The following is a 14,740-nucleotide window of genomic DNA, read 5'->3' on the forward strand; positions in this document are numbered from 1 at the left end:
AGAGTCATCCCATCATGGGATCCTTGACGTATGTCTGCGGTTAGGCGGACAGGGCGTGTGATAAGCAATTCGCTGTGAATTACCAATAAGTTGTTGAGCTTCGTGATATTTGCTCTAAGTATAGTTAAGTACCGAAGTTCGATTGAAGCGTCTGTTTTGTATCACTTGATGTAGGTGATAAAAATTATAGGTAATATGCTTTTTTTTCAGTTAATTAAAATGGAATGTAAACGCTGGCGTGGCACCAGTGTAGGATGATAAGTAAGTAAGGATGAAATCAGAACAATTGGTTCATCCTTAACAGTCAGATCGGAAATTAACTATGATGGTCTCCAAGACCCGCGAAGTCGATTTGATAGAACTAGCAATTGAGCTATTAAATCCTATTACTGACAATGCTCCTCCCCCCTCCATCCAGTTACAGTACTGTATTACCAGGACTGCCGTGCAGTCCAGGCATGGTATAGCTTACCCGTTCCATTCCCGGGGGTATCGTATGAGGCGACTAAGGAAACATAGTGATAGAGAGATGAGCAGCAGCGACTTTTTGAAAACTTTACTGAAAGCCCAACTGTGCTTGCCAACCCGCCTGTCAGGCGTGGGAACTATTGACAAAACTTCCCCTATGGGAAAGGCTTATGTTGTATATGATGACTACAAGCATCTGATTGGACATCTGCAAGTCCAGACAAATGTACTCTGATGTCATGGTACGTTAGTGGTAATTTTTTTTTACAACACAGGGGGCAAACGAGCATGCGGCTCACCTGATGATAAGTGACTACCGTCGCCCATGGTCACACACAACACCTACGGCATTGCAGGTGTGCTGCCGGCCTTTTAAAAAGGAATATGCTCTTTTCTTGAAGGTTATGTTGTCGTATCGGTTCGGAAATACTGCTGCTGGAAGTTGATTCCAAAGAGTGGTTGTGCGTGAAAGAAAGTGCCTTGAAAAACGCATGGTGGAGGACGGCCACTCGTCATATTACAAGTCTTCGTGTCCTGTAATTACACTGTCACTGGTAGTGCCTAAAGAAATACTCATACATGTGACTTTTGAAGCAGCAAACATGTCAGAACATGTTCAAAACTTCTTATAATTATTATATATAAGTCATTATTAAACAAAGCTATTTGTTCAAATATCGCGTAATAATGTTCGATATGAACCACTACAATGAAACATCTCTATCTTCAGAGATTACTTTTCTTGATCGCTGAGCCGATACTTAAAAGATTACGTACGGTCACTGCATTTTATTACAGCCAAAAACTCCCCTTGTTCACTTTTAATTACGAAAGGTAAGTTAACGATCTGTTAAACACACAGGATTTGTTTTATTGTTGTTTTTCTTATGTTTCGTCCTAAGGTTTCATCATCATTATTATTTCTATCTCCTTTAATTCTCATTGATGTATGTAGGTATTCTTCAAATATTTCAACAAAGTACAGTTCAGAGCTTCTTAAGGATCCTCGCAACACGTTCAGGTAGCCACAGTTTCTCACTCCTCATATCGCGTTTCCTTCGACAAGGATGCTTCACTCAAGAAACTTTCTTTAGTGCAACTCATACAATTATGGGATTTAGTGTTATAACCGTTTGGTACCATTAAGTATAGCATTATACGTATTGGAGGTGGTGGGGGGAGCGATTGTTGATAATGGGATCTAATAGTCCCGTTGCTACCGATATCCCTAGCAAATCGACCTCCACTCGGTTCTCCTGGTTAATTTTTGACGTATTCGTCACGATGGGCCAACTGACCTGCTTTCATCTTTACCTATCATCTCTCACTGGTGCTCCGTCAGCGTATTTTGATAACGCAAGCGTCATCATCAACCATTAAAAAAAGATATAATCGATGTGCCTAGATCAAGTTAAAAGGGCAGGACTTCTGAAGTACGTATAAGAAGAAATATAATACCACGCTTCCAGGAGTGAAGGTGCATGAAGAATGCAATGGGCGTCACTGTATCTCTTGTAAATGGATATTTATATATACTACACTAGTCACATGCTTAAGTTTTACGCGGGTGCAGTTTACTATTGAAGTTATCTATTTACATAAAAGTACAACAGCATTTGTTGTAAATACATACAAACCTTCCATTTAAAAATATCTAAATGACAGTTCAACCTGTATCAAAATCTATTGCGTGGTTTAGATGAATAGAAGTAGACAGATGTAGACATCCATTTTGTTTCCCTGTTTTAAGATTTTGCGCTTTACATAGTTAAATGCTGATTACAGTGCAATATGACGCTAATAGCATACCACGTCGTAAGCTGCGGCGTATAAGTGATGGGAGGATAATGCCATCCTGCGCAGTTAAAGACAACGATCTCATAAAATATGAAAAATTGAAGTGAGATTTTCCAATCTTCAAGATATGAAATCTCACGCTCGTCATTGAATTGATGTGTAGCATGTTCGTGTCATGCTTGTTATTAATTAGGGTCCCGCAAAAAGGTTCGAGGTCCGGTGGCTGTGAGCCTGTGACGCAGGCTCCTGCGGCAATGTCAGTATTCCAGTATTCATCTCACAGTCAAAGAGATCGCTCGCACGACCGCCCCGCTCTATAGGCGGATCGCGCCACACTCGAGATTCGAAATTTAAAAATTCAAATTGACATTTTATTTTTATGTTAAAAAGTGATACGATATTAAATTATGTGCCATTATATGTTTTTACGAACATTTAATTTTTTCAAAAGTTCTAAATAAGGCGAATCCTGGATGGTTATGGTATGTTATTTTTTTATATATACATACACCTTAGTTACTTAATTTTAGTCGACTTTTGGACTTTAAAACAAAATTAAATAATTAATAAAAAACATGTTTAATAATTAAAATTAATTTTTAATTATTTCTTCATTTTTAATCATTTACAAACATGCAAAATATCTTTTATTAATACATACAAATGGATATTTTAATTAAAATATTAATCTGAGTGTTAATACTCCGTGATAAATTTAGGTATTAATTATTTTTAGATATAACATTGTTTCTATTAATATATTATGAAAAGAGCATAACAATATCTTACTGACTATAAAATCATATACCTTAATGTAAAGATTAAGTTACTTTGTGTGTAAACTATTGCAAAATTTAAACACTGTACGAATATACATATTTATATATGACGTAATATTGATAACGAGCGATTCGGCCAGGCTTCACACGACTAGATTGGATTTTCGCAAATGATATACACCTATGTTCATCATCATCATCATCATATAAGCCGTTAACTGTCCACTGCTGAACATAAGCCTTCCCCATAAGAAGAGCTTCGCCAGTAGTTGCCACGCTTGTCAGACAGGTTGGCAACCGCAGTTAGATTTTCCTTGATGCTTTAAGAGGGATGCTGATGCCCATACCTCTACTATAGAATTCCCTATATTACTCACTGACAATGTAGAGTTCTATAGGTAAAAGTATTTTGAAAATCTTTTGAGTAGTTTTTAAGCTTATCCATTACAAATAAACAATCGAAATTAGTTACAATTTACATAGATAGTAAGTACAATAGTATCATTATTCAATAATATTTATTATGATTATTTATTTATTTATTTAAGGCAAACAAACAGCTAAAATAATACATAATTATATACTCAAATAGTAATTTGGTAGCCACTAGAATTTGCACAAAATAAAATACAAGTAAAAAAAACACAAAATTAGACAATACTAAATTAAACAAATATAAACAAACAAATACTATTGAAAACCACAATTTGTAACACTATTATGAGTTATTGAATACTAATATGCTACGTAGATATATCTATTATTAGATATTTAGGTTATATTCTAGCATTCGAAACTTTGAAGACGATTAATAATTTACCCATTTCATTATTATTGCTTGATATAATATCAGGTATCAAATAATATAATTAATGGATTTTGATCATTAAGTAATTTAATTACCACTTCATATGTCATACTCGTGAACCGTAGGAATCGGGCTGTTCTGGGCACTGCAACTGGTTAAATTTATAAATTTATTCTAATGCTTTTATAATTTTAATTCTTACGATCTGGTACTGCTTAGTAATTTGTATTTACACAAATACATAATTTATAAAATTAAAATTAAAAAAAATAACAGTTGACTTTCTTACTCTTTCTTCTTAGCTAAAATTTTATTCTGAATGGGCGATAGATATTAAAAATTATTAAAAATAAAAAGATTAAAAATGCTTAAGCTTACTTGGAAAAAAATCTTTCTTTTTTTCTTTCTAAATCAAATACTTATTTTTTAGTCCATTTTTAATCAATTCTATGTTCAATAGAAGTCAAAAGTAAGACAGAATTGTATTGACAGAAGGAATTGTATTATATAACTTAAGAAGAAACAATTTCAAAATCTATAAATGTTTGCTCTCCAAAATGATGAATGGAAATGTAGTGGACCTACGTTCTACACCTACTGTTTTATTCATGCTTGGTTTTGGCACGGACTAGTCAAACAGCATAGATTAATGTAGGTATACTATGGCATTATTTGGTACATTTATCTTAAAATATACAAGTAATACTACTGTACTTCTATATTTAGTTCGGTATTGTTATAACAATTATAACAATTTCAAGTATAACTGTGTTAGACCTTCAATAACAATATCTGGCAACTTTTTTGTATTCATATATACTTTTTTTTTTAAATAGAAGAATATTTACCTTTTATTTTTAATTTCACTTGTATTACTGCTGTGACCTGAAATATACGTCTTCTTAAATCTTTCTTTTTATTATTAACTGTACTTGTAATCTCGGTTTCAGATAATATATTGGTTGACTTAGTTTTAGATTAATATCTTAAATTAATATTTATTTATACAGCTTTTAAAGTACGTTCTTATAATAAATACAAATACGAAACAATATAACAAGCAGTCCATGAAGTTTGTATCTATTTAGTAAAAGTAAAAAAAAATACTATTTGACTATAAAAAAATATATAAGCGGTTATAAATATTACATTATGTTCCTCAGTTTAATTTCAAGTATTGTCGCTCGTGGCAACTAAAATGTTACGCCAGCTTTGCGAAGTAGCGACTTTGGTTGGCGATGAATCGTTGGCAACTTTAAATTGACGTATGAACGTGAAACCTATAAGAAAATATTTGTAAATAGGAAATATTTAAGAATAATCTATATGAGAGGCCTCAATAAGAGTAATAGAAGCCAAAACAATATTTGAGATAATAGAAAAGTTTTTTTTTTATACAACTTAGAATGGCATACAAGCTGACGGCTCACCTGATGGAGTGGTAACCGTCGCCTATAGACATGAGCAGTATCATGGACATAACAGAGTATACTGTTTCGCCCATGATACCCCCCATGTGTAGCCGTTCCTGAGGACTCAGGTGTTATTCCTCTGTACCCAGTAAATTCACGCCATATCCCACCCTTCAAACCGAAACACAGCCATGCAAACACAACTGCTTCACGGTTGAAACACGAATGGGACAGAGGTACCCAAGCAATCGACTTTTGTACAAAGTCTCCCTGTGGTAGGTGATTATCAACTGCCGACAATTTTACTGAATATAATTATTAGAATACGAAGTGACAGAAGACGATCATATACGTATATATCGTCGTCACTCAAATTAATTTGGTTTGTTAACAATATATTATATATGATATTATATATATGTGATATTAATTATGTTAGTTCTATTACACTTCTAATAAAAATATTGTTATAGCGATCTCATCAGTCTGGTTAGCATACTTATTTCTTGCATATTTTTCGTGAACAGTATTTATATGTATATTTTTATGTATTTGTGTAGGCGTTTATATGCATGTATGTATATGTGTGTATATATGTGTATGTATATGTATATGTATGTGTATATGTATATATATGTATATGTGTGTGTATGTATATATATATAATAATGAGTAGGGATAATTTTTATATTATTATATGTATTACATCTCCCATATCTAGAACTAACAAAATTTTTTATCGTGCCTCCTATTAAATTGTTTATAATTACTCCTCTCCATCCAAAGGTTGCCTGGAAGAGATCGCTCTTAGCGATAAGGTCGCCCATTGTTTTCTCATTGTGATTATTTCTTGTAATTGTTTATATCTATAATAAGTTTACTATTGTAATCTTTTGGAGGAAACAATAAAGAGTATCTATCTATCTATCTATCTATCTATCTATCATCACTTACTATCACATAGCATCCTAAGCAGGCGACCTAGTTTCAAATTAAAAGGTAAAATATTTAAATTTCAACCGTAAATATCATACTCGTATATTACTTTAAGTTACGAGCATTTATTTTAATAGATATATATTACCTGTATCTATACGTTACAGTTATAAACCATTTTTAGTTATAATGCGTTTTCTCTTATTTAAAATAGTTTTTAATAAATGGCTGTGTTATAACTAGAAGTTTTCAGTTTAAACTAGAGTTTACTACTAACTTTGAAGATTAGTTAAAACAAGTATTAGAATAACTTCTTTCGTCTATAACTAAAAATAATTTATAATATCTTTTAAAATATTTTTCGGTTGAAATTGTTTTAACAAAATCATTTTGATGAAACATGCTCTGTCTAGTTAAAACTACTTTTAACTGATATTTATATTTGAGTATTGGTAAATTCTAGGTGCAAAGGCATTTAGTAAAGACTAACTTTAAACTAGAGGAAAGGCGTTATAAACGGGTTTAAACTTTAACATATATGTCGGTAATTTCACCATAAATTCCTTATTCTTATTGTTTCACCCCGTATAAAATTCTTACGTGCTCCCCAGTTTCCTTCAAAGTGCAAAGATCAGGCTTTTTCTAAAGCATTTTCCTTAATCAAGGACTTATGTACTTAAGGATATTGTCTTAGCTGGCTTTGAGTCAACGAATGAGTTTCTGAACATTATAGATATAAATAAAATTGAAATTTATGAATGTCAACAAGATCAAAAATTTTGTAATATATAGATACCAAGAATAAATTTTATTATATCGTTAGTGTACTAGTCTATGGCCTTGTCCTTTGTCAATTAACATAAAGAAGTATTTATTTATTTATAATCTACACAAAGATTACATTGTACAAAGATATACAACAGGTGAGCTATTTTAAATACCATATATTAAGTAGGTACTAATTCAGTATTATTGCGTCTTACTTATTTTTGTTATGACATGAAGCAGTATAGTACTTATATAGTACTTAGTATTCATGCCTATAAGGCGACGGCATATTGAGAACTGCTCAAGACTTTCTACGTCACAGTGTTAAGTTGACTGGAAGATATCTCTTTTAGAGATAAGCTCACCTGTACTCACATTATTTTCAATAATTGATATTGTTAATGCATTTATAAGTGCAATAAAGAATATAATAAATAATATTCTAATTTTAAATTTATTCCAAACTAGCTTTGTGGATTTAAGAAGTAAGAAAACCAATGGAATAAACTATTTCTAGATGGCGTATTAAGATAATACATACTTGTCTGCCATTCTAAATTGCATAAAAAATATTATAGATAATAATTATATAATATCAAAAATACATTTCGAACTTTATATCCATAACAATAGTGTTTATTGGATGACTGTTCTCTCAAAAATAAATAAGACATCTCAATTATTTTGCATACTTTTTATTCTGTATTCTTCAATCAAGTTGACTTCGTCTTGATTGATGACTATTTTTTTTTTGGAGAAAAAACCCTTTGGTTCGCTTACACGAATAAGATAAAACGATTGTTTAATAATAGATAGGGATTTCAACATCATAAATTACTTATGTGATTATAAAATAAATTGACAATAGGCAAAAACTAAGGTTTGATATACATATATAGTATGTATTGCACCAAAAATATAAAAAATATAAAATGACAATTTAAGTGAAAAATAACAGAATAAAATATATACATAAAGATGTGTATTTAATTAATTGTGCAAATTTTTTATACAACTTACAATGACAAATAAGCTGATTGTATGACTTGATAAAAAGTGGTAACTGTCGCCTAGTAATAGTACTATGTACATAACAGAGTATACGGTGTCGCCCATAAAAAAAAATACTCATATTTTCATATTTATTGAATAATAATATCTATTTATTTGTAGTCATTTAAAACATATATATATTTTACTTTGAGTGACAACGAACACCGATTAATTGGTAGTACTGTTTATGTTTGAGAAACCAAGTCATCGTATGAAAATAATTGGGCTGGTTCAATAAACAAATTAAATTTCAGACTCGTTATCGTTGTTGTAATCGTTAATTAATTCGGCTAAAGTTCCAATGATTAAATTTCTATCATTCGCTTGTTTATATCTATATATTTTTTTTCTATTAGTAAAAAAGCTAATATTTTTTTAATTGACGTTTATTTTTTTATCTCAATATCTAATATGATAAAGGGATATTCAGAAACAGATTATGTTTGTCGTTTCTAACATAGTAAGTTCATTAAAATCCTGTTGTCCAGATGTCTATTAAAAACATTTTTTCTTTTACTATAGAAGGCTCTAGCCATTGATCTCACCTGATGTAAAGTGATATGGGCTATATGTTGTACAGTGAAGACGGTCTAAAGTCTTTTGCTACCAGAGAACCTCACTTTCGTATAATAATTAAATAGTTGCAATTATATAAAAAATCAATTATAATTAACAATACCAGGACCTATAAATAGAAGAAAAAAAATTCAGTAATTCTGTCTGTTGTCTTGATATACTATCTATAGTAAAAAATCTGCTTAATTTGAACTAAATGGCGCTGTCTAATACATCTTGTTGTTATTGTATTAGCCATTAACTGTCCACTGCTGAACATAGCCTCCCCCTAAGGAAGGTTCTGCCAGTAGTTACCACGCTTGGCAAGTGGATTGGTAACCACAGTTTGACTTTTAGTGACGTTTTAAGAAGGACGCTGCTGCCCATCTCTCCACCTTATGGTGACTCCCACAGTCGCCTGTAACGACACGCACAGGAAAGAAACGGATGGCCTATTCTATGCCAGGACCTACACGGTCTCTCTATCAAGTAGTATTTATATATTTTATTATATAAATACATGTATAGTTATAAAAAATTAACACCACTATGCAACATTTCTTTTAAGGGCCACATTCGGAATCGTTGTAAAGTTTGTGCACTTAAAACAACTTTGTATGTCACGAATTTATGAACCGTACAGTGCAACTAAAAGTTACATACTCGGGGAAAAGAGATTATTAGTAATGGGGTCATACAGCTTCATTACTAGAAATTGCTCTGTGAGGTCGACCTCTACATGGTTACCCTTGAATATCATTGTGCTTAAAAAATGCATCTTGTAAAATTCGTTATGAGTATACTGTGGGGTTTCTCTTGAAATAAATTCCAGTAAATAGATATTGAAATGGAGACTTACCGCGCTCTCAAATTGCAATTTTTTTTTTATACAACCTAGAATGGCAAACAAGCTGACGGCCCACCTGATGGAAAGTGGTAAACGTCGCCTATAGACATGAGCAGTACCATGGATATAACAGAATATACTGTTTCACCTATGATACCCCCCATGCGTTGCCATTCCTGAGGACTCAGGTGTTATTCCTCTGTACCCTGTAAATTCACGCCATATCCCATCTTTCAAACCAAAACACAGCCATGCAAACACAACTACTTCACGGTAGAAACACGAATGGGACAGAGATACCCAAGCAATCGACTTTCGTACAAAGTCTCCCTCTGATATCCCATTAGCGATATAATGGTTTCATATTGTTCTGATAGATGCATATTAGTGTCAATGCAAACTATTGCGAACCGATCTTAATTATAACCTAATACCTACTGTTGTTTCATAAGTGCAGTACTAAATCGTCATTGGCAATAGATTGGATTGATATTAAAATTAGATTCAACAGTAGATTTTGCTGGTCTGCTTTCATCACATTCACTTATCATGCTTCACTGGTGCCCCGCCAGCGTATACTGATAGCGCAGGCGGAGCTACCATTCTATTTTCAACCTTTAAAAAAAAAAGTAACTAACTTATCTTAATGTAGATGTAATTTAAAAAAAAATATTAAATAACATTTTGCATCTTTTGTAAATACACTAATTTCAGTATATCCCGATATAGAGTATAGATAGAATCATTATCTTAACTTTTTCCCATAAATTTGTCTCTGTAACCTATGATAGTTCGTTTTAATAAACGAACGCCAACTTCCAATAAAATATATGACAAATAATATTATTTCATAACGGTCTATTGGTTGCAATTTTAATCGTGATAAAATTATTAAAATATCGTCGTGATAATTGTAATATTAATTATAGTGGTAAATCCTAATGATTGTAAAAAGAATTATCAACATTTCAAAATTAGTAAAAAAAAAATTGCGTTATATATATAAAACTAATAATTATAATTATAAAATCGCTTCAATAATTTTTAAATGAGTAGAGTTCGTTTATAAACTATCTTTATCTTCAGGTGTAGTCGCTGGGCGTAACTAGTATAGTACGATAGATAATTGTACAAAACTTATTGGTCTATAATGTATATAGATATAAAGCTCTGCAGTAATCGAATTTAGTAACGAGCTGAAACAATCATAAACAAATATTAGGGATTTGTAGGCAAAGAAGAATATTTACCTGCTAAGTTGGATATAGAAAACAAATCAAAACTTTCATTATATCTGATATTAAATATAATAATAGATTAGATAAAATAATAATGTGCATTAAAATAAATTATTTATTTATTTACATACATATTTTTGGTAAGTTTTACAGTTTTTACCAATGCACTCACTAAAAATTAAAAAATCAAATATTATAATAATACAATATTACCAGAGGGAGACTTTGTACAAAAGTCGATTGCTTAGGTACCTCTGTCCCACTCGTGTTTTAACCGTGAAGCAGTTGTGTTTGCATGGCTGTGTTTCAGTTTAAAGAGTGGGATATAGCGTGAATTTACTGGGTACAGAGGAATAACACCCGAGTCCTCAGGAATGGCAACGCATGGGGGGTATCATGGGCGAAACAGAATACTCTATTATGTCCATGGTACTGCTCATGTCTATAGACGACGGTTATCACTTTCCATCAGGTGGGCCGTCAGCTTCTTTGCCATTCTAAGTAATATAAAAAAAAAACGTATTATATAAAATTAATAATAAAAAGATAATATAAAAAGATATTGAGATATCAGCTTATGTTTGTAAAAATCGGTAAAATCTAATAATAAATAAATATTTATATAATATAATAAAAAATAAATTAAAAGGCCAGTAGGTGATCGTGGGCGGCGGTCACTTACCATCAGGTGAGTCGTATGATCATTTGTCCCTGTGCTATAAAACAAAAGAAAAGCTAATAATAATAATAAAGTAGTATTTTTAAATGCTACAATTTTTTTTATACAACTTAGAATGGCAAATAAGCTGATGGTCCACCTGATGGAAAGTGGTAACCGTCGCCTATAGACATGACCAGTACCATGGACATAACAGAGTATACTGTTTCGCCCATGATACCCCCCATGCGTTGCCATTCCTGAGGACTCAGGTGTTATTCCTCTGTACCCAGTAAATTCACGCCATATCTAATCCTTCAAACCGAAACACAGCCATGCAAACACAGCTGTTTCACGGTTTAAACACGAATGGGACAGAGATACCCAAGCAATCGACTTTTGTACAAAGTCTCCCTCTGGTGAAACTATACTCCATGTGACGGGAAATCCAAAGAAGAATAGAAACACAATTATAATACGTTAAAAACATTTAAATTTCAGTTTATTTGAATAAAAATATTCCTTTCTTTGTTTTAGATCACAAATGTTTTAGGGCACAGGTCAGTCAAGCAAAACTTTAGAAATATTCCTTTCCTAAAGTAGGCCGACTAAGTATCGAACCTGAGACCTTATTCATGCAACGCAAAATACTTATTAAAAGCGCCGGTGGAGTTACCATTCAATTTTCAAGTGACTTCTAAATCGACTGAACTTTTTTTACGACTATATTATGCGAATACGTCGTCAATTCGGTACAAATTTTGACTCGCGATTGGTTCCAGAAGTAATTGTGATGATTGAAGTTGACTTTTTCATTTCAAAGAAACAATTGCCTGTTGCGAAGTAAAATAGACGTTTATACACACGATTCCACTTTCTAATAAAAAAGTAAATTAAAAAGAAAAGTATTTTCAATGTAACATGGCTGCGAAATATCTCGTCGCTTATCAGCTACTTTTATTATACTCTTAATTGTCGATAAATATACAAAAGTATATTTAAAGAGTAACTTATTAGTTACTCTAGTACTATTGTACTAGAATTTATTTTCTACTATACTGTACCTAATAATACTTACATCATCATCATCATATCTGCCGTTAACTGTCCACTGTTGAACATAGGCCTCCCCCTATGGGGGGTTTTGCCAGTAGTTGCCACGCTTGGCAGGCAGGTTGACATCCGCAGTTATTATTTAGGTGATGTTTTAAAAGGGCATAGCTGCCCATTCATCGACAATTAAGTCACCTTTTACAAGAGGGGCAAGGAAGGGGTAAAGTATTTTATTTCGGAACCACACAATAACACTATAGACTTCAGGAATGGCAACTCATGAGATGCCATGGGTTGAAAATGTTTTATATTACTCTAGGAAGGTATCGGTTGTCCATACGGTTTATACAGAATAGTTTTTTTTTTATAAATATAATGTAATCGAAATAGTTTATTATTTGTTCATTTTACACTTTATTCCACGAAGTAAAAAAATAATAAATACAGTAAATATTAATGAGTATGATAATAAAGATATAATAAATAATGATATTAAAGACGGCCTTATCGCTAAGCAGCATCTTCCAGACAACCTTTAGTTTTAGATAATTTCAGTTACAAGAAGAAGTATCAAAGTTGTTTCAGAACTGTTAACGTAATTGCTACATAGTTATAAAAAATATAGAGAAATAGATGAGCATTTTATTGGGTATCTTTACAAATAAAACGTTTGACGGCATTGAAAGTATATCACAATATATTACAAATTTCATCAAAAAATGTGCACGACACGTCTTCTTGAATTCCTTTTTAATTTTATTAAAAAAAAAAGTACTTTTTTGTAATTCGAAGTAATTGTCATATTTTGTTTATTCACTTTTTTCTTTTTCTCTTTTTTGCATTCTATACGTATTTTTATAGTTGTATATTACCTTTCTAAAAACACCATGTTTCCATAACAGCTTACAGTCCTTTCGTCCACAAAAAGATTAAGTTACTGGTTATCATCAGAAATTTATAGACTAAGAAAATGGTCGTGATGATTTAGGAACATGGAGAGTATATATAGAACGAAGATATTGTATGTTTCACATGTTTTTTACGAGACTCAGTCTGCTCGTAAACTTACACTTTTGTGTTTCTGACGTGATAAGGAAAATAGAATCTCTTCACAGATTAACTAGCTACACTATTATAACCACAGATAATATAATACTACACTAGTAAATGTAAGTTTTGCGTGTGAGGAACAATGTATCATGTGAGATTTAGAAAGAACTCTACGAAATATTACTCCTATGCTAAGATCAATAAATAACATTTTATAAATAGATACTCTTTATTGTTTTTTTTTTTCATTTTTTTTTTTATTTTTTTAATTTATCTAATGCAAATAACATTCAAATCTTACCTCTTTATAATATCAGTTTATATATTAATTAAATAACTAAATACTATATCTTCTAATTATAGACGGATTTTACCAATAAGTCGAACACATGAAGTTATCAATGTTGTTAATTCTATCGGTATTAAAATGCAAAAGTTTATAAGGATGGATGTTTGTAAGTCTGTTACGTAAAAACTACTGAATATTTTTTAATACAATTTGTTGGGTATGTAGGTTATGTTCTAAATTAGTACATAGGATATTTTATTGCCTGATTCACGCGAGTAAAGATGCGAGACACAGCTAGTCCATCAAAAAAAGCTAGAAAGTTCCTATCCTGGCCATGACAGGTACCAATTTCTATACGTGTTATGGCTATGATGGAATCGTAATAAAATATCTAAAATAAAACCCCACATTTTATCATATCTGTCAGTCTGTCTGTAAGTTTGTCACAACGTCATAACTTTTGCAACTTAATACCGATCTTCATGAAAATTTAAAGAAATAGTATGAGGGTGACCAATTTGATCGAAAATTTTTCTCGACCGAAAAGTCGAGGAAAATGAAATACATGGATAATCAAATATTCATATTGTGACTAGAAATATAGTCCGTTTCAATGAAACTTAATAAAAATATAAACAAACGAATAATTGATCTGACCTCAGATAGACTCCAATATCCAATAGTCGTACAAATAAAAAATCATCAGTTATCGTAATCCGGTCCAGAAGTTATAGACAGCATATTGACATGAAATTATATTTGATATGTTTGTATATTTTTTTTTAAGAATTGTTATTACTAATTGTTTTAATCCGCAATCCAATCAATATTTATACTTTTTGGGTTTTTAAATTTTGCATGCCTTACAGGCGAAATATGTGGACTTATATTTGTTGTTAACATCTATATACTTATCATGTTTCTTGTAAAAAAATATATAAATAAATATATAACCATCATCATCATATCAGCCGTTCATTGTCCATTATTGAACATAGGCGTCCCCCATAAGTGGGATTTCGCCAGTAG

At 31.5% G+C, this 14,740-nt stretch overlaps 1 protein-coding gene across 5 annotated transcripts in view; it reads left to right on the top strand.

The window, feature by feature from the left end:
* The first annotated feature begins 2,549 nt into the window (after positions 1–2,549).
* Positions 2,550–14,740, top strand: part of LOC113520041 (uncharacterized) — a 51,349-nt gene continuing 39,158 nt past the window's right edge. For all 5 annotated transcript variants that reach the window (XM_031913675.2, XM_052896185.1, XM_031913677.2 and 2 more), the window contains exon 1: positions 2,550–2,747. The gene's annotated coding sequence lies outside the window, so the exon portion shown is untranslated. The remainder of the gene's footprint in view (positions 2,748–14,740) is intronic.

This window comes from Galleria mellonella, unplaced genomic scaffold (genome assembly GCF_026898425.1).
Source record: "Galleria mellonella isolate WM207_F2 unplaced genomic scaffold, CSIRO_AGI_GalMel_v1 utg117, whole genome shotgun sequence".
Taxonomy (NCBI): Eukaryota; Metazoa; Arthropoda; class Insecta; order Lepidoptera; family Pyralidae; genus Galleria; species Galleria mellonella.